Source organism: Hyla sarda, chromosome 1 (assembly GCF_029499605.1).
Source record: "Hyla sarda isolate aHylSar1 chromosome 1, aHylSar1.hap1, whole genome shotgun sequence".
NCBI lineage: Eukaryota > Metazoa > Chordata > Amphibia > Anura > Hylidae > Hyla > Hyla sarda.
In genome coordinates, this window is record NC_079189.1 from 157,744,866 (window position 1) to 157,765,768 (window position 20,903).

Genomic DNA, 20,903 nt, shown 5'->3' on the forward strand with positions numbered 1-20,903 from the left:
CCTATCAGGTAGAAGAGTGTTAGCCCACCCTCCCATACTGAACTTTGTACATGTCTGTGCTTCAGCTTGGACAAAGCGATGATTTTATAAGCCCTGATTTCTATGAAGTATAAAAGCATAATATTTTCTTATGAAGTATATTAGAAAGGTTAATGTTTTGCCAAGATGTACAACATAGAAAAAGTTTTTTTATCGGACAGTGCCCTGTTCTTCAGGAGAGGTGATAGGTCCTCTTTAACCTGTGGGGGAAAAAGGGTGTACCTGTATGCCCTGGTCCGCTCCCCTGCTATGACGCTGGGATCATGGGCGGACCCGGCGTCATAGCTGGGTGATAGCCGCCAGGACCCGTGTCTAATGCTGGACATCACCAATCGTGGTGATGCCCCGCATTAACCCTTTAGACACGGGGATCAAAGTTAATCGCCGCGTCGAAAGTGAAAGTATAAGTATCCCGACAGCTCAGTCGGGCTGTTCAGGACTGCCGCAGTGAAATTGCGGCATCCCGAACAGCTGAGAGGACGGGGGAGGGGTCCCTACCTGCTTCCTTTCTGTCCGATCGGTGATCTGCTGCTCCATGGCTGCTCAGCAGGCTGGAGTAGCAGAGCGCCGATAACACTGAGCAGTGCTATGCTATTTCATGTAATAGTTCCCTAAGGGGACTAAAAAATGGTGTAAAAAAAATTAAAATAAAAAAAAAGTTCAATGTGATTTAACCCCTTCCCTAATAAAGGTTTGAATCGCCCCCTTTTCCCATTTAAAAAATAAATAAAAATATGTAAACAAAAATAAACATAATCATATCGCCGCGTGTGTAAATTTCCAAAATATAACGTTAATTAAACTGCATGGTCAATGGCGTATACGTAAAAAAAAATCCAAAGTCCAAAATTTTATATTTTTGGTAGTTTTGTATACCCTAAAATAACTAATAAAAAAGTGATCAAAAAGTCTGATCAAAACAAAAATGGTACCGATAATATCTTCAGATCACATTGCAAAAAAGGAGCCCTCATACATCCCCATATATGGAAAAATAAAAAAGTAATAGGGGTCAGAAGACGACAATTAGAAACATACAAATTTTAGTACATTTAGTACAGTATCCTTGCAGCCCTATGGACTTACAGAATAAAGATAAGGTTATTTTTGCTGAAAAGTGGGCTGCTTAGAATTGGAAGCCCGCAAAATTGCAAATATTTTTTTTCTGGTTTTGCTGTAGATTTTGTGGTGAAATGATTGATGTCATTACAAAGTAAAATTGGTGGCGCAAAAAAAGCCCTCATATGGGCCTGTAGGTGGAAAATTTAAAGCGTTATGAGTTTTAGAAGGTGAGGAGGAAAAAACTAAAGTGCTAAAATGGCTAATGGCACGGTCCTTAAGGGGTTAAAGGAGTAGTCTAGTCAAAAGTATCTTCAGTCCTTGGTGCCCGGGCTGCAAAAAAACGAAACAAACATTAACTCAACTTCCTCCGTTCCTCCGCTACAGCGGTTCGGTCCTCCGGTCCGGTCTTCTTTCTTCTTACGTATGCACGATCGCCATACTGCAGTCAGCATATCGCCGTCCACAGCAATGTCCCACTTTGGCCGGTGATAGGATGAGCACAGTGTCATGTAAGGAGCCTGGACCCTGCCTTCTCCTTGCTGCCCTGGCTCTTTACATAACACTACACTCAGTCTATCACCGGCCAAGGTGGGACATCGCTGCGATACGCTGACCACAGTGTGACGATCCGTCCACACAGAAGAAGGAAGACCGGACCAAACAGCTGTAGTTGCGCAATGGGAGAATGGAGGAAGGGGAGTTAATGTTTGTTTTTTGTTTTTTTGCAGCCCGGACTAGACTACTTCCTTGAGGAGCATGGTATGGATGTGGCTTTGTGGTGGCAGGGGATGGGTGAGAATATTTATTGAACACCCAGAGGTAAGTTGGTTCCTTTAAATGCAGAAGGCTGTGTATTGTTTCCCTGAGGATGCCACTTACTACACCTGCAGCTGATGTCTACTTCTACGTTCTTTTACCATACACAGTATATTAGATAGCTGCAGTTTTGTGTCTATTTCCTATGTGTACCATCTGCCTGTTAAAGGGCTTCTTTAATTTTGCCCTTGTGGGCTGAAGCGATCAGAGGTGAAGCAGCTTATTGAAGGGATAATTTGTGTATTCTGAGGATGCTGATGTTTCCAATTATATCATGCCTTAAAGTCATTGTGAGAACATGTATTATTCACTACAGGAATAACGGATTCTAGTATGTTTCAGGTAGTTGCATCATATTTAGCTGGTAATATTGGTCATCGTCCCATAGGATAATCTAGGGCTCGGTTTAGAGCCTCCATTGCAGATTCCACACAGTGCTGTTTTCCCAGTAAAATGACAGACACCATAACAGGATGTTAAAAACCCTATAATAGTCTGATGGGTCCATTGGGTGCGGTTGGTGTCTGTTGTGTGATGGATATGGCATGCCATTATTTTCAGTCTTTTGTGCCATGTGTGATGTGGAGGCGATCCACTGTTGAAGTAGCTGGAGGGCTTACTTCTTCATCCATGGCTGCCATGGATCTGTATTTGATTGAGCCTGCCCGGAGCATTTGTGGGGTGAGGAGGAAAAAAAAACAAAGTGCTAAACTAAATAAATAAATTAATAATAAGACCTTATTTACATGCTATTTTTATTAAAACTATTTTGGGGATCATCATGAAGGACAAGTAGATTGTGCTCCATTTTAGTCCCTTGGACAAGTAAATTTCCACACCCCTGTAGACCCTCAACATCAAGGTAAAAAGTGAACTAAGCTTTGCTTACTGGCTTATAGAGAAGGTTGCAGAGTGGGGGGACCCCCATCCTCCCATGAAGTTTATGGGGTACTCCGGCGCTAAGACATCTTATCCCCCGTAATCTTCCACACGGCACCCTGTTAGAATCAGCCCCCGGAGCGTGCTCGCTCCGGGTTGATTACTGGCGATCACGCGGACGGAGCATAGGGACGTCACGCTCCACCCCCTCAATGCAAGCCTATGGAGGGGGCGTGTCACGCCCCCTCCATAGGCTTGCATTGAGGGGGCGGGGCGTTACGTCACACGGGGGGCGGAGCTGTGACATCACTATGCTCCGTGCCCGTGATCGCCAGTGATCAGGCCCGGAGCGAGCACGCTCTGGGGGCCGATTCTAACAGGGTGCGGCGTGGAAGATCACGGGGGTCCCCAGCAGCAGGACCCCTGCGATCAGGCATCTTATCCCCTATTCTTTGGATAGGGGATAAGATGTGTTAGCGCCGGCGTACCCGTTCAATAGTCTGTTATCCATATGTGTATCTATGATGATCCCCTCAACTGGTCAGAAAAGTTGTACATTTCACAGCGTATAGTATATAGGATTTTTTCAGTTATCTTGAAGTGTATGTTCTATAATGTAACAAGACTGTGTGTAAAATACTGTAATTGGTCAGCAACAAATCTCCTTGGATTTCTGCTGGCTGAAAAATTAGAATATCGTTCAAAAGTCCATTGTATTTCAATTAATACAATTTAAAAGGAAATGAACCATGAAGTGCTCCAAAATCTCCTGGTAGACAGATGCGTTGACCCTGGACTTAATGAAGCCCAGTGGACCAACACCAGCAGATGACATGGTTCCCCAAATGATAGTAATTGGGTGGCCGGGGTATTCTCGTATATTCGTTTCACCTTTTAAGTTGCATTACTGAAATAAATTAACTTTGCACAATATTAAAATGTTTCCAGTTTCACCTGATTTTAGTTGCAGTGATAACGTAGAGCTTATAATTCAACAGAAATAAATATATGACACGTTTCCTTCTTTTCTTAGGTTTCCTTTTATGGACTTTTTGGAATGTATCATTAGTGTAAGGTTAAAGACTTACCCAGAACGCACCAGTACAGCCCTGGTAAGCTGAACAGCAATTGCTTGTATTGTCTCCCACCCCTTTTGTGTAACATCTGTGCACGGACTCTGTGTTTTAGCTTATGAATCAAGGACACCAATGTCAAGGAGAATGTCTGTCTGTCCAGGCACAGTGTACTCTCCCGTGCATATGTTCCTGCTGGTACTTGTAGTGTTGTAGGGCTGCTTTATGCAACCCTGCTTTATGCCTATTAGGTTTCATCATATATATTGTTTTATAATTATGTGCCTGCTCTGTGTTGTGTTGAAATACAAATTTGACCTTTATTTGGCACTATCATAACAGATTCAGATTCAAAACAAAAGCTAAAAACATAATTCTAAATAGGGGGACAAGGGGAAAATGTATTTTTGTTTATTGATCATTTATTTATATTCCTATTTTTTTTTTTTTTTACTGTCCCATTAGGGGACTTGACACAGATCTGTACTGCTATGTATTGAAGGTGTCAGTGTTACACTGACAGGCATAGCGGATCACACTCTGCCTCGGGCAGCTGTGGAGTAGAAAACTGTATATGGCAACCGTATAGCAAAATCGTGATGTGAATGCATCCTTAGACTCCCTCACTGAAATAAATGGAGTGCAGTTGTTAAATCAACAGTATGTCATTTTATGTTGCATATTTTTTTCCAGATACTTTTCCCACACACTCTTTTTTTTTCGGTAGCATGTGGAGGAGCTTTATTAAAATCTTATCCACTTTGCTGTTACCATAAGACAGGGCTTGACTGTCAGGTTTTAATCAATAATGATTGACCATCTTTTGAATAAACAAAGTTTTAGTGGCCTCCGCCTCTGTTCCTGCACTGATCCCCCTGTTTTGCTTGCGGTTAGTGCTCCGCAGCCAATCAGCGGCCTTGTCGGTGACACTCTGTACTCAGGAGGGGAGAGTAATGACTGTGACATGGGGAAGATGAGGGGACAGTAATAACTCACACGGGGAGATATGAGTGTGACACACTAGGGGGGGGGGAGTTGAGGAGACACTAATGACTATGACAAAGGGAGAGATGAGGGGACACTAATGATTGTGACACAGGGAGAGATCAGGGAACAGTAATGAGTGTGATACCCAAGGGAAAGATAAGGTGACAGGTAACGACTATGACATACGGGGGAAATATGAGGGGACACTAATGACTGATCAAATGATGTCAATGTCCTGTTGCATGATGTCATGTTACATTACATGCGGCATCTTGGCTTCTAAATTTTTATTTTTCATGGCTCCTAGATTCTTAACAAATTGGTCAAGTCCTACCATAAGACACTAAAGTTTTGGCAGAAAATCTGCAGTGTATCTGCCATGTGTTAATGCTGGGGACAGCTAAAGTTGTTACTCAAGAGGGAAGATTATTTAGGGCCTATTGCCTCTCCTGACTTGTCTGTGTTAGTAAATACTTCTATAATTCTGGAACATCTTTTCTTTCATTTATCTCTTGTGTTGTTCTATTATTCCTTTTAATAAGTTTTGATTAACCATCCCTTAGAGGAAACGTGACGTATATGTATATTGTGGGGTTCCATGATCACCTTGTCTCCCGGCACAGTGATTAGAACAAGCAGGCTGCTGTCAGCCTGGACCTCATGGATAATGGTAAACACCAGTGATCATTCTGATAACCTTTAAAGGGGTACTCTGGTGCAAAACATCTTATCCCCTATCAAAAGGATAGGGGATAAGATGTTAGATCGTGGGGATCCCTGCTGGGGACCCCCGCGATCTTCAGGCCGGCAGCAGCGACTTCTGGAGCACAAGAGCGTGGAGCTTCAGTGTTCGTGACGTCACGCCACGGCCTCTCCATTCATATCTATGGGAGGGGGCGTAGCAGTCATGCCTCCTCCTATAGACCTGAAGGGAGGGGGCACAGCGGCTGTAGTTGCCAGTCATCCAGCACAGAGTGGAGTTCGCTCGGTGCACAGATGACTGGGGGCCATGCCGGCGATCACGGGGGCCCCAGCGGCGGGATCCCTGTGATCTAACATCTTATCCCCTATCCTTTTGATAGAGGATAAGATGTTTTGCGCCATAGTACCCCTTTAAATGCTGTTATCAATACTAATCACAGCATCTAAAGCATTAGAGGAGTAGTCTAGTGAAAAGTATCTTCAGTCCGTTGTGCTCTGCCTATGAACACAGCACATTTGTATGTATTATCCTGCAGACCCATTAGAGAAACAAAAAAGCATTCAGTAGAGTCGTGTACGACTGCAGCTATGTTGTGCTATATTCCATAAGCTGCCCATGACACTTATGGTAGTGTTACTTTATAGCAGTGCACACATTTTCCACTGGCTTCTTATTTGGGCTAGCATTTTGTCATTTTAAATATATATATTTAGTTTAGTTTTAATATAGGGCATAATTAACAGTATTTGTTGCCTAGGGGAAAATTGAGATTTAAGTCCATCAGAACTGACTTTAGAAATACGTGCCAGTAGCCTCCTTCTCAAAAGAGACCTTTTAATATCCTGTTTAAAAGAATAGCCACACTTTACCCCTAATGTGAATTATGGAAGCCATTATTGGCTTGGGATAGACCAGTTACATATGGTTTCTGCAGTGGATTTAAAAAAAAAAAATTACTTAAAGAGGTACTCCACTGGAAAACATTTTCTTTCAAATCAACTGGTGCCAGAAAGTAGTGCTGGGCGGTATGAGCTAAAATTGATATCACAGATTTTTTTTGAATTATGGCGGTATCACGGTATTACCGCTCTCCTACAACCCCCCCCAGTGTTAGCTACACATGTCATCCCCGACTCTCCCGCACTCACCCCGCCTCCTCACGGGTCTCACCGGCTGATGTCGGCCAGCAGCTGCTTTTCATGGAGGGAGGGAGAATTCTAGTATACCGCCGGAGAGGGAGCGTCTTACACGGAGAGGGGCGCCGGTTACAGGATTCTCCGCTCATCATGCACCGAGTAACAAGCGTGTGCCTGGCTTCCTGTAATGCCCGTACACTCTGAAAACTGCCTCTATGGTTCTGGAGGACTGTCAATACTCCAGAACCATAGATATAGTTTCCAGAGTGTACGGGCATGACTGGAAGCTGGGCACACGCTTGTTACTTGCTACGGACCCTCTGCTCATGGTCCGGGAAAGGAGAGGTCTCCGCTGGCTGGGCTCTATAATTAATTCGGAGGGTGGGGGAGAGCCCGACCGGTATTGCGGTATGGGCAAAAATCCATACCGTGGGGGGGAAAAAAAAAACGGTATCCCATATGAACCGGTATACCGCCCAGTCCTACCAGAAAGTTAAACAGATTTGTAAATTACGTCTATTAAAAAAATCTTAATCCTTCCAGTACTTATCAGCTGCTGTATACAACAGAGGAAGTTATTTTATTTTTACTTTCTGCCTGACCACAGTGCTCTCTGCTGACACCTCTGTCCATTTGAGGAACTCTCCAGAGTAGGAGAAAATGCCCATAGCAAACCTCTCCTGCTCCAGACAGTTCCTAAAATGGATCGAGGTGTCAGCAGAGAGCACTGTGGTCAGACAGAAAAATTCAAAAAGATGATATTATATTATACAGCAGCTGATAAGTACTGGAAGGATTATCATCTTTTTGAATTTTTCTGTCTGACCACAGTGCTCTCTGCTGACACCTCGATCCATTTTAGGAACTGTCTGGAGCAGGAGAGGTTTGCTATGGGCATTTTCTCCTACTCTGGACAGTTCCTCAAATGGACAGAGGTGTCAGCAGAGAGCACTGTGGTCAGGCAGAAAGTAAAAAGAAAAAAACTTCCTCTGTTGTATACAGCAGCTGATAAGTACTGGAAGAATTAAGATTTTTTATAGAAGTAATTTACAAATCTGTTTAACTTTCTGGCACCAGTTAATTTAAAAGAAAATGTTTTCCAGTGGAGTACCCCTTTAAAAAATAAACAGACAAAAAATAAAAAAAAACACACCCAAATACAATGTTGATAAATAGAGAAACACAGAGTGGGACAAGAACCATTTGGCCTGTCTAGTCTGCACAATAAATATGTCAGCATTTTATTCCAGTGGCATAAACATACAGTGGGGATCAAAAGTTTGGGCACCCCAGGTAAAATTGTATTAATGTGCATAAAGAAGCCAAGGAAAGAGGGAAAAATCTCCAAAAGGCATCAAATTACAGATTAGACATTCTTATAATATGTCAACAAAAGTTAGATTTTATTTACATCATTTACACTTTAAAAAAAACAGAAAACAAAAAAATGGCATCTGCAAAAGTTTGGGCACCCTGCAGAGTTAATATCTTGTACTGCCCCCTTTGGCAAGTATCACAGCTTGTAAACGCTTTTTGTAACCAGCCAAGAGTCTTTCAATTCCTGTTTGAGGTATCTTTGCCCATTCTTCCTTACAAACGTCTTCCAGTTCTTTGAGATTTCTGGGCTGTCTGTCACGCACTGCTCTTTTAAGGTCTATCCATAGATTTTCAATTATGTTGAGGTCAGGAGATTGTGAAGGCCATGGTAAAACCTTCAGTTTACGCCTCTTGATATAATCCCCTGTGGATTTCGAGGTGTGTTTAGGATCATTGTCCATTTGTAGAAGCCATCCTCTCTTTAACTTCACCTTTTCCACAGATGGCATCAAGTTAGCATCCAAAATTTGCTGAAATTTAATTGAATCCATTTTTCCTTCTACTCATGAGATGTTCCCTGTGCCATTGGCTGCAATACAACCCCAAATCATGATTGATCCACCCCCATGCTTAACAGTTGGACAGAGGTTCTTTTCATTAAATTCTGTTCCCCTTCTTCTCCAAACGTACCTTTGCTCATTCTGGCCAAAAAGTTCAATTTTAACCTCATCCGTCCACAGAACTTTTTTCCAAAATGCATCAGGCTTGTCTATATGTTCATTTGCAAAGTTCAAACGCTGATTTTTGTGATGAGGACGTAGAAGAGGTTTTCTTCTGATGACTCTTCCATGAAGATATCTTCCATATTTGTACAAGTATCTCTTTATAGGGGAATAGTGTACCACAACTCCAGTGTCTGCCAGATCTTTCCGGAGGGATTGTGCAGTCAAACGTTGGTTTTGAATTGTTTTTCTCACAATCCTGCGAGCTGTTCTGTCTGATATTTTTCTCGGTCTTCCAGATCTTGCTTTAACTTCCATTGTTCCTGATGACTGCCATTTCTTAATTACATTCTGGACAGAGGATATTGACATCTGAAAACATTTTGCTATCTTCTTATAGCCTTCTCCAGCTTTGTGAGTGTCAACTATTTTCAGTTTCAGATTTCTAGACAACTGCTTAGAAGAACCCATGGTGCTGATTGTTGGGGCAATCCATGACAGCACCCATGGTGCTGATTGTTGAGAACAATCCATGACACTGGCAGGTCTCAGCTTTGCAAAGGGGGCAGTGCATGCTGTAAATTCTGCAGGGTGCCCAAACTTTTGCAGAAGCCATTTTTTTGTTTTCTGTTATTTTCAAAGTGTAAATGATGGAAATAATCTATCTTTTGTTGACATATTATAAGAATGTCTAATCTGTAATTTGATGCCTTTTGGAGATTTTTTCATCTTTCCTTGGCTTCTTTATGCACATTAATAAAAATTTTTACCTGGGGTGCCAAAACTTTTGATCCCCAATGTAGGTGATATCCAGTGGTGAAAAACGTAACCCCTATCCTAAAGATAGGGGATGAGTTTCAGATCGCGGGGGTACGACCGCTGGGGCCCCCGTGATCTCCTGTACGGGGCCCCGGCTCGCTGGCCAGAGCGCGTGTTGACCACTGCACGAAGCGGCGGCCGATGCCCCCCCCCTCAATACAACTCTGTGGCAGAGCCGGAGCGCTGCCTTCGTCAATCTCCGGCTCTGCCATAGAGTTGTATTGAGGGGGGCATGTCGGCCGCCGCTTCGTGCGGTGGTCAACACGCGTTATTGGCCAGTGAGCCGGGGGCCCCATACAGGAGATCGCAGGGGGCCCCAGCGGTCGTACCCCCGCAATCTGAAACTTATCCCCTATCCTTAGGATAGGGAATAGGTTTTTCACCACTGGACTACTCCTTTAAGCTGATGCCCTGCAGCTGCACAGAAGTCAAATACATTTAGTCAAAATACCAAAATGTGGAGATAGCCGGAGGGTTTACCTCTTCAACCATGGCTGCCGTGGATCTGCATTTGATTGAACCTGCCTGGCTCAACCAAATGAGCACAGATCAATGGAGTTCAATAGAACTGTGTAAAGTGTAAAAAAAAAAAAAAAAAAAAAAAAAAAAAAAGTTTTATAAAAGTTTTAAAAACACTCAATAAACCCCTTCCATATTAAAAGTTCACATCACCCTCCTTTTCCCATCTTCCACATAAAAAAAACCACATAAACATATTTGGTATTGGCGTGTGTGTGTAATTGTCCTAAATATTAAAATATAACATTTATCCTGTACGGTCAATGGTGGTAGCGTAAAAAAAAAATACCAAACTACAGAATTGCGTTTATAATATATCCCAGAAAAAAGCGATCAAAAGGTCTGATCAATGCCAGAATGGTACCAATACAAAGAGGAGATTATGGAGCAAAAAATTACCCCTCAAACAAATAATAAAATGTTATATATGTCAGAAAATGGCAATTTAAAAAATAATAATAATAAAAATTGTACAAAGTTTAGAAATTTTTTTTTTATTAGTAAAACATCAGGGAAACTAAACAAATTTTGGTATTGCTGCAATCTGCCCGATCTAAAGTATAAAAATATCATGTAAGTTTGACCACAAGGTGAATGACGTAAAAAAACGAGAAAAAAAAAATACAAATTAGCTTTTTTTTTTTCCTTCACTTTCACCTCACAGAGATAGATAGATATCTATCTATGTTTTTTTTGTTTTGTTTCGTAGCATATGTTACGGAAAAATGAAAGGTGCCAATACAAATTATTTTGTGTACCAGGACAAGTGGATGGTCATGAGGGACCAGTAGATTGTGCTCCTTTTTAGTCCCTTGGGCAAGTATTTTTTTTTATTTTTTTTATTTCTACACCCCAGTGTTACTGTCATCAAGGTCGGTACCTATGACCTGATGATAAATACAATCCCTTTTTGTGAAAATGTCGGGGACATGCCCCCTTTTCGGCGGCCACGCTCGGGTTTTCTCAGTAAAATGGAGAGTTGTTTTTTTTTTCAATTCTGGTTCAATTCTGGTGCAAAACATGTCTGGTTTACAATAGTAAATCAGGGCGACTGTGTTATGGGTTAGACGTGTGTTCCGGAGAGGCCATTGAATGACTATTACCAGGCAGGGAGGCTGTGATCTGTTGTGTTGTGTTGCCTGTGAATGAAGCTTTGTGCTTTCTATTACATTGTGTTTCTTGCTTATGTAATGTGTTTAGTGGAGTGAGCCATTGCTTGGTAACTTTCTCAGATTAAAATGGATTAGAATACAATGAGCAGTAATATGTATGCTGATGTACATGGGTGGTGCTAGAACAGCCGCCTACGGCTCTAAAGATCCTCTACTCGGTGCTGTAGTTTCTCCTCTTTGCTGAAGTTTCCTGTTGGCGTCTTGCCAGCTGCTGCTGTTCCAGATACATGTTCTTATATTTTCCAGATACCCATTATAAAGGAGCTTTCTGCAGGACACTGGATATACACGTCTTAATGCTGCAGGTTCTAAGGGCTCTATTTTGTAGCCTGCCAATCTGGCCGCTCTGGCGTGTGTCACAAAGGCTTGTCTGTGTGCGAATAATAGCTGGTGTATTTGTAGAAATGGGTTTTATAGTGCCAGTAATCCTCTTAGCAGAAATAGAAGGAAAGGTAATAATATAATGTTGTCGGCTGCAGCCACAGCTTTGTTAGCCAGTGATAGGACTGTGAGACACGTAGGAACCAAATGAACATGTTTTAGTTGGTTATATGCAGCTGCACTTCTAATGCTTTTTAATGGCTTGTGTTGTGTGACAAATGTCACTAAGACAATCATTTTATATAAAGACATCTCACTGACCCTGTACTGTGGCAAATAGACTAAAATATAACTTTTAATGGAATACCTATAAAATACAGCTAAATCACTGGAAAACTGCTCAAAGAACCACAAAAGATGAAAGCACAAACAGAATCAGACAAACCAAATATACTCCTATAGGACTGATATAGATACAGCAAATAACACAGTCTGTATAAAGATATATGACTGACCAGGTAATAGACGCAGTTCGCATAGACAAGAAAGATAAAAATAAATATGAGTACCGTAATAATGACTAATACGCCCTGTCCCCAATGGCTTAGGTCAGTGGTTCTTAACCTTGTTGGAGGTACTGAACCCCACCAGTTTCTTATGCGCATTCACCGAACCCTTCTTAATTGGAAAAATAAAATATGATTTTTTTCAAATTCAAAACATAGGAGGTATATATTTAAGTATATATTTAATGGTTTTGTTCATTTTGTGCACCTATGTATAAAGAACAAAACCATTAAGACACATTAGGCGCAGGCAGTGTTCCCCCACACATTAGGCGCAGGCAGTGTTCCCCCACACATTAGGCACAGGCAGTGTTCCCCCATAGACATACAGCCTCCAGCCATATACAGTGTATGGCTGGAGGCTGTATGCCTGTGTACTGCCCACTTCAGTGCAACGATCCGGCTATAGCAGTAGGTCCCGGGTCCGGTGGTCGGAGCACCGAAGATGACGTGCTGCTGGTCACTTACCAAGCTGGCCAGCGCGCGTCTTCCTCCTTCTCGATCCTCCGGTCCTCGGCACCTTTGTTTCTATGGGCACTATCTCCCAGCAGCCCCAGCGTTTTTAAACTTAACGCGGGGCCGCAGGGAGTTAATAGTGATGGGGGGGGGGGGGGAATTGCCCCGTCGCTACAGGACGGGCTAACACCAGCTCTGCTCGGGGCCCCGGGCCAGCTCAGGGCCCCAAGCAACTGCTTGGTTTGCCTGTCCTGTTGCGACGGGTCTGGAGTCGGGTGTGTGTGTCTTGACCTGCGACGAACCCGCGAGACTGACTCACCGAACCCCTGGTTAAGAACCACTAGCTTAGGTGGTGGCTCAGGGAGGGACAACATTGATCTGTACAGCTCCTCGTAAATAGGATGATATACTAAAGTAACTAGACAGCTGGGTGACCTATACCACTGTACTTTTGGGAGGCATTGTTACCCTTCTGGTTAAGGTTGGCCTCCTTCTTTACTGCTGGCTTATGTATGGTATTACCTTAGTACCACAAAGGCAGTGTACCCTACGTCCCCTGATACATGGCCTCCAATATATGTATTATCAGCATGTACTATAGAGAATAGGGATTGGCCCGGGCAGCAAGTTAGCCTCTTGTGGTAGTGAGTTAGTACAGCTTAGGGGCAGTTTAGCAGAGTAGGGTAGGTTCCAGTGCGGAACCGTCCTTGTAAGGATGTCCATTCTGCCTAGGCCCAAGATATAGTGCAGAGGCTAGGTATAGGGTATTATAGGTCCCTTCCCCACTCCCACCCTGTTGTCCCTCCCTGTGACCCCATTTTAGAAACTACAACCCTTACAGAATGTAATAAGGGGTGCAGTGAGCATTTACACCCCACTGGCGTTTGACAGATCTTTGGAACAGTGGGCTGTGCAAATAAAAAAAATTAATTTTTAATTTTCACGGACCACTGTACCAAAAATCTGTCAGACACCTGTGGGGTGTAAATGCTCACTGCGCCCCTTATTACATTCAGTGAGGGGTGTAGTTTCCAAAATGGGGTCACATGTGTTTTTTTTTTTTTTTTTGCGTTTATGTTAAAACTGCTGCAACTCTGTCACCTCTGTGCAAATCACAAATTTAGGTCCACTCTCACTCCTAAGCCATGTTGTGCGCCCGCAGAGCACTTTACGTCCACATATGGGGTGTTTTTGTATTTTGTGCTGTGCTACAAATTTTGGGGCTTTTTTTTTTTTCCCTTTTACCTCTTGTGAAAGGGAAAACTATGGGGCAACACCAGCATGTTAGTGTTAAAAATAAAAATTTTTACACTAACATGCTGGTTTAGCCCCATACTTTTACTTTTCATAAGGGGTAAATGGAGAAAAAGCCCTCACAAATTTGTTACGCAATTTCTCCCGAGTACAAGAATTCTCCATATGTGGCCCGAAACTGTTGCCTTGAAATACGACACGGCTCCAGAATGAGAGAGTGCCATGCGCATTTGAGGCCTAAGTTAGGGATTTGCTTAGGGGTGGCCTCAGATGCAAGCATTACACTTGCCTCGGTCATCAAAAATATCCATGTCAGTGTTTTCCAAACAGGGTGCCTCCAGCTGTTGCAAAACTCCCAACATGCCTGGACAGTTAATGGCTGTAACTGTGTAAAGGTGTGGTATATATGTGGAGTTTTACACTTTATTATTTGGTAGTGTAGTGTTTTAGGGTAGGGTTTCTCGCTGGGTATTGAGCTGCTGCAATACTACAACTGCCAGCATGCACTTACACACTGTACATGCTGGGAGTTGTAGTTTTGCCACAGCTGGAGGCACATTGGTGGGGAAACACTGAGCTAGGTAACAGAGTAACTCAGTGTAACAGACAAACTCAGTGGTGTACTGTGGCAAGCGGGATCAATACATGTCCATATGCACCCCATGTGCTGACAGCATTCGCCCTAGGGCTGGTTGTACAACACACTGCATATTTTGATCATTTTATGACACGAACAAACATGACAGATGTTGACTAATGGCAAAAATGGATAAAAAAGTTAATCAACCGTTTCCAGGCATTTTCAGGGGCTGTAGTTTGATTTGCGTCAGACCACAGATCTTGCCTCACATAAGTGGGCCAGGCCACAGATCACGGCAGAGATCGATGGGTCATTTGTTTTATCTTATGGCGTTGTCATCCAAGATGACACCCTTTACAGACCATCTATAATTGTCAAGTCATAAAGAAATGGCCATTGGATAATTGTTAATGTTTGGCCAGCTCAACTCTTAACCTCCCTTCATATACTTTTTATTGTGGCTTTTATTTTTTTCTTTAAAAATCCTCTAAAAATGGCAGTGTTTTCTTTCTTCATCTTTTGTCTTTTTTTTCTTTTGTTTACAAAATAGTGGGGGAATTTATCATTGGTTTGAGCCGGTTTATGTGGTGTTTGGTACCATTTGTCTCAGTTGCTGATTAGAGACTTTTCATTGTGCCTTTTTGCTTTAGAAGCTTTTTCTAAAATTGTGTAGCTATTTTATGGTCTGGTTAAAGGAGTAGTCCACTGAAAAGTATCTTCAGTCTGTTGTGCCTGGGCTGCAAAAGAAATAAAAAGAAATAAATAAAATACCTCACCTTCCTCCGTTCAGCTGTTTGGTCCTCCGGTCCGGTCTTCTTCCTTCTTCCGTGTGTATGGATCGTCACACTGTGCTCAGCCTATCACCAGCCGCAGCGATGTCCCATCACGGCGCCCTATGAAAATGGGGCCTGACCTATATGCTCGCCTTTTATATACTTTTCTGGGGCTTTCATCTCTATTCCAACCCACCTTTCCCAGATATACATGAGTGATGCCTCTGGCAGGCTTCGGTGTTATGCTTTGATACAAAGTTGTGTGAAAGTGGCAAAGTGGAAATTGCTTTTAGTGGCATGACACTCTTCCTGTTATGCCCCTTCCCCTTAAATAATGCATTCTAGGATATGTTGCTCAAGTGTTTGGCCGCTTTAAAACTAATAAGAGAAGGTTCTGAAGTGAGAATAATTTACGGCAGAATACTGTGCTGCAGGCGACCTGTAAAGTAGAGGCAGAACCTGTCCTTGCAGTCCTGATGATACATTAGATAGCAGTGTGTGTACTGGTGTGTCCGGACTGAGAACCAGCTTATTAGATTTCCTTATCCTGGTTATACTCCCTGTTGTAATGTGATGGTGAACGGAGGAAGCGTTGAGCCAAACAGGAAGATTACAGGTTGCCAGGCAACAACATAGGTAGGGAGCGGAGGGATATGTAGTGTAATCCACACAGGGCCCGCTCCCACCATGCAGCCTTTCCATTACTCATCCCTCACTCCCTAGTTAACACATTCATTCTGCACATCTGTCTGCCTTATCCCTGGATACTGGCCAGCCACTAACAATGGCCCATATTGTAGCTACAAAGAGTCCAAACAGTATTTAGGAATGCAGATTTATTCTTCCTATTAAGCCTATATTACTGCGGGGTATAACAACTACATGGTAATGAGAAATCATACTGACATACTCCATTTATTTATGGATCTATAGTAAGTAAATCCTGCTGTAGAGATAATACACTGAGTGACTGACTACACTGCTCAAAGAAATTTAAAGGGATCACTAAGATAACACATCCTAGATCTGAATGAATGAACTAATCATATGAAATACTTTAGTCTTTACATAGCTGAATGTGCTGACAACAACATCACACAAAAATTATCAATGGAAATCGAATTTATCAACCCATGGAGGTCTGGATATGGAGTCACACGCAAAATTAAAGCGGAAAACCACACTACAGGCTGATCCAACTTTGATGCAATGTCCTTAAAACAAGTTAAAATGAGGCTCAGTAGTGTGTGTGGCCTCCACGTGTAAGTATGACCACCCTACAATGCCTGGGTGTGCTCCTGGACAGGGGGATGGAGCGAGACATGATGTCCCAGATGTGGTCAATCGGAGTCAGGTCTGGAGAACGGGCGGGCCAGTCCATAGCATCAATGCCTTCCTCTTGGAGGAACTGCTGACACACTCCAGCCACATGAGGTCTAACGTTGTCTTGCATTAGGAGGAACCCAGGGCCAACCGCACCAGCATATGGTCTCACAAGGCATCTGAGGATCTCATCTCGGTGAGATGCACAAAGGCGGAGGTAGCGGTCCTGCTGCTGGGTTGTTGCCCTCCTACGGCCTCCTCCACGTCTCCTGATGTACTGGCCTGTCTGCTGGTAGTGCATCCATGCTCTGGACACTACGCTGACAGACACAGCAAACCTTCTTGCCACAGCTCGCATTGATGTGCCATCCTGGATGAGCTGCACTACCCGAGCCACTTGTATGGGTTGTAGACTCCGTCTCATGCTACCATATACATAGACTTGATAGATAAGGCTGAGAAAAAAGGGGAGGGAGGGGGGAACAGGATATAAGAGAATCCAGTACAGTACATCATAGGATAAGAGAATACAGTACAGCATAGGTTATAAGAGAATACAGTACAGGATATAAGAGAATACAGTACAGGATATAAGAGAATACAGTACAGCACAGGATATAAGAGAATCCAGTACAGCATAGGTTATAAGAGAATACAGTACAGGATATAAGAGAATACAGTACAGGATATAAGAGAATACAGTGCAGCACAGGATATAAGAGAATCCAGTACAGCACAGGTTATAAGAGAATACAGTACAGCACAGGATATAAGTGAATCCAGTACAGCACAGGTTCTAAGATAATACAGTACCGCACAGGATATAAGAGAATCCAGTACAGCACAGGTTATAAGAGAATCCAGTACAGCACAGGTTATAAGAGAATCCAGTACAGCACAGGTTATAAGAGAATACAGTACAGCGCAGGATATAAGAGAATACAGTACAGCACAGGTTATAAGAGAATCCAGTACAGCACAGGTTATAAGAGAATACAGTACAGCACAGGATATAAGCGAATACAGTACAGCACAGGATATAAGCGAATACAGTACAGCACAGGATATAAGCGAAAACAGTACAGCACAGGATATAAGCGAATACAGTACAGCACAGGATATAAGCGAATACAATACAGCACAGGTTCTAAGAGAATACAGTACAGCACAGGTTATAAGAGACTACAGTACAGCACAGGTTATAAGAGACTACAGTACAGCACAGGTTATAAGAGACTACAGTACAGCACAGCATATAAGAGAATACAGTACAGCACAGGTTATAAGAGACTACAGTACAGCACAGGTTATAAGAGACTACAGTACAGCACAGCATATAAGAGAATACAGTACAGCACAGGATATAAGAGAATACAGTACAGCACAGGATATAAGAGAATACAGTGCAGGATAAAAGAGAATACAGTGCAGCACAGGTTATAAGAGAATATAGTATACTGTATTCTCTTATATCCTGTGCTGTACTGTATTCTCTTATATCCTGTGCTGTACTGTATTCTCTTATATCCTGTGCTGTACTGTATTCTCTTATAACCTGTGCTGTACTGTATTCTCTTATATCCTGTGCTGTACTGTATTCTCTTATAACCTGTGCTGTACTGGATTCTCTTATAACCTGTGCTGTACTGTATTCTCTTATATCCTGTGCTGTACTGGATTCTCTTATATCCTGTGCTGTACTGTATTCTCTTATAACCTGTGCTGTACTGGATTCTCTTATAACCTGTGCTGTACTGGATTCTCTTTTATCCTGTACTGTACTGTATTCTTTTATCCTGTACTGTATTCTCTTATACCTGTGCTGTACTGTATTCTCTTTTATCCTGTACTGTACTGTATTCTCTTATAACCTGTGCTGTACTGTATTCTTTTATCCTGTACTGTATTCTCTTATAACCTGTGCTGTACTGTATTCTCCTATATCATGTGCTGTACTGTATTCTCCTATATCCTGTGCTGTACTGTATTCTCTTATAACCTGTGCTGTACTGGATAATTTTATATCCTGTGCTGTACTGTATTCTCTTATAACCTGTGCTGTACTGGATTCTCTTATATCCTGCGCTGTACTGGATTCTCTTATATCCTGTGCTGTACTGTATTCTCTTATAACCTGTGCTGTACTGTATTCTCTTATAACCTGTGCTGTACTGGATTCTCTTATATCCTGTGCTGTACTGGATTCTCTTGTAACCTGTGCTGTACTGGATTCTCTTTTATCCTGTACTGTACTGTATTCTCTTATACCTGTGCTGTACTGTATTCTCTTATACCTGTGCTGTACTGTATTCTCTTATACCTGTACTGTACTGTATTCTCTTATACCTGTGCTCTACTGTATTCTCTTATACCTGTGCTGTACTGTATTCTCTTATACCTGTGCTGTACTGTATTCTTTTATCCTGTACTGTACTCTCTTATAACCTGTGATGTACTGTATTCTTTTATCCTGTACTGTATTCTCTTATAACCTGTGCTGTACTGGATTCTCTTATATCCTGTGCTGTACTGGATTCTCTTGTAACCTGTGCTGTACTGGATTCTCTTTTATCCTGTACTGTACTGTATTCTCTTATACCTGTGCTGTACTGTATTCTCTTATACCTGTGCTGTACTGTATTCTCTTATACCTGTGCTGTACTGTATTCTTTTATCCTGTACTGTACTCTTTTATCCTGTACTGTATTCTCTTATAACCTGTGCTGTACTGTATTCTCCTATATCCTGTGCTGTACTGTATTCTCTTATAACCTGTGCTGTACTGTATTCTCCTATATCCTGTGCTGTACTGTATTCTCTTATAACCTGTGCTGTACTGTATTCCAGACTATACAAATTAGGCTTTGAGGGAAATTTATCAAAACTTGGGAGGAGGAAAAGTTGCTGAGTTGCCCATAGCAACCAGATCGCTTCTTTCATTTTTGAAAGGCCTTTGAAGGATAAAAGAAGCGATCTGATTGCCTGGCCAGCTTTTCCTCTGCACAAGTTTTGATAAATCTCCCCCTTAATGTCTCTCCTGAAAGGTCCGCTTTAACCCCATTTTGACCTTAAGGACACAGCCAATTTAATTTTTGCGTTTGCGTTTTTCCTCCTCGCCTTTTAAAATTCATAACTCTTTTATAATTCCATTCCCATACCCATAGGAGGGCTTGTTTATTGCATGACCAGATGTACTTTGTAATGACATTTCTAATTTTACCCTAAAATGTATGGTAAACCCCCAAAAATATTTTTTGTATAAGGAAATTAAAACAAAAATCATAATTTAGCAAAATTTTTTTTTTTTGGGGGGGGGGGGGGGGGGGGGGGGTTGTTTACGCACTGTACACTTTGCGGTAAAAATTACATGATTGTTTATTCTCTGGGTCAATACGATTAAAATGATACCCATGGTTACATACTTTTCTATTATTGCACTGCTGTTAAAAAATCTCAAACTTTTTTACAAGATAGGTAGGTTTAAAATGACCCTATTTTGACCACCTCTAACTTTCTTATTTTTCCGTATTTAGGGATTTGTGAGGGCTAATTTTTTGCGCCATGATCTGTAGTTTGTTCTGGTATCACGTTTGTATATGTGAATTTTTGATGGTTTTTTATTAAAATGTTTAGCAGTTTGATGTGACAGAAATGCAAAAAAATTTTTTTTTTTTTTTTTTACATTAACGCCGTACGGGATCATTAACATTATATATTTATAGTTCGGACATTTACGCACGCGGCAATACCAATATCTCCCATTAAAACCTTAGATGCTATGATCAATACAGATCACAGCATCTGCGGCAGTGTGGCACTTATAATGGCTGATCTGATCGCCCGCGGCACTGCCGCGGGGATCAGATCAGCCAAGATGGTGGACGGAGGTCCCCTCACCTGCCTCCGTCTGTCTCCCGGGATCTTCTGCACTGATCTGCCTTCCAGCAAACCAGAGTAAAAGATCGCCAATAATACTTATCAGTTCTGATCAGTGCTATGCATAGCACTGAACAATATTAGCAATCCAATGATTGCTATAAGTAGTCCCCTATGGGGACAAAAAAGTGCAAAATAAATGTAAAAAAAAGTTTTAAAAAAAGTGAAAAAGCCCCTCCCCCAATAAAGTTTTAAATCACCCCTTTTGCACGTATTAATACAAAAAAAGCGTAAAAAAAAATTAATAATAAACATACTTGGTATCGCCGCGTGCGTAAATGTCCGAACTATAAATATATAATGTTAATGTTCCCGTACGGCATTAATGTAAAAAAAAAATCATTAAAAAATGTTTGCATTTTTGTCACATCAAACTGCTAAACATTTTAATAAAAAACCATCAAAAATTCTCATGTACAAACGTGATACCAGAACAAACTACAGATCATG

At 42.0% G+C, this 20,903-nt stretch overlaps 1 protein-coding gene across 6 annotated transcripts in view; it reads left to right on the forward strand.

Moving 5' to 3' along the window:
• ELF2 (E74 like ETS transcription factor 2) overlaps positions 1–20,903 on the forward strand; it is a 100,635-nt gene that overhangs the window by 12,787 nt on the left and 66,945 nt on the right. For all 6 annotated transcript variants that reach the window (XM_056563220.1, XM_056563233.1, XM_056563238.1 and 3 more), the window contains exon 2: positions 3,830–3,908. The gene's annotated coding sequence lies outside the window, so the exon portion shown is untranslated. The remainder of the gene's footprint in view (positions 1–3,829; positions 3,909–20,903) is intronic.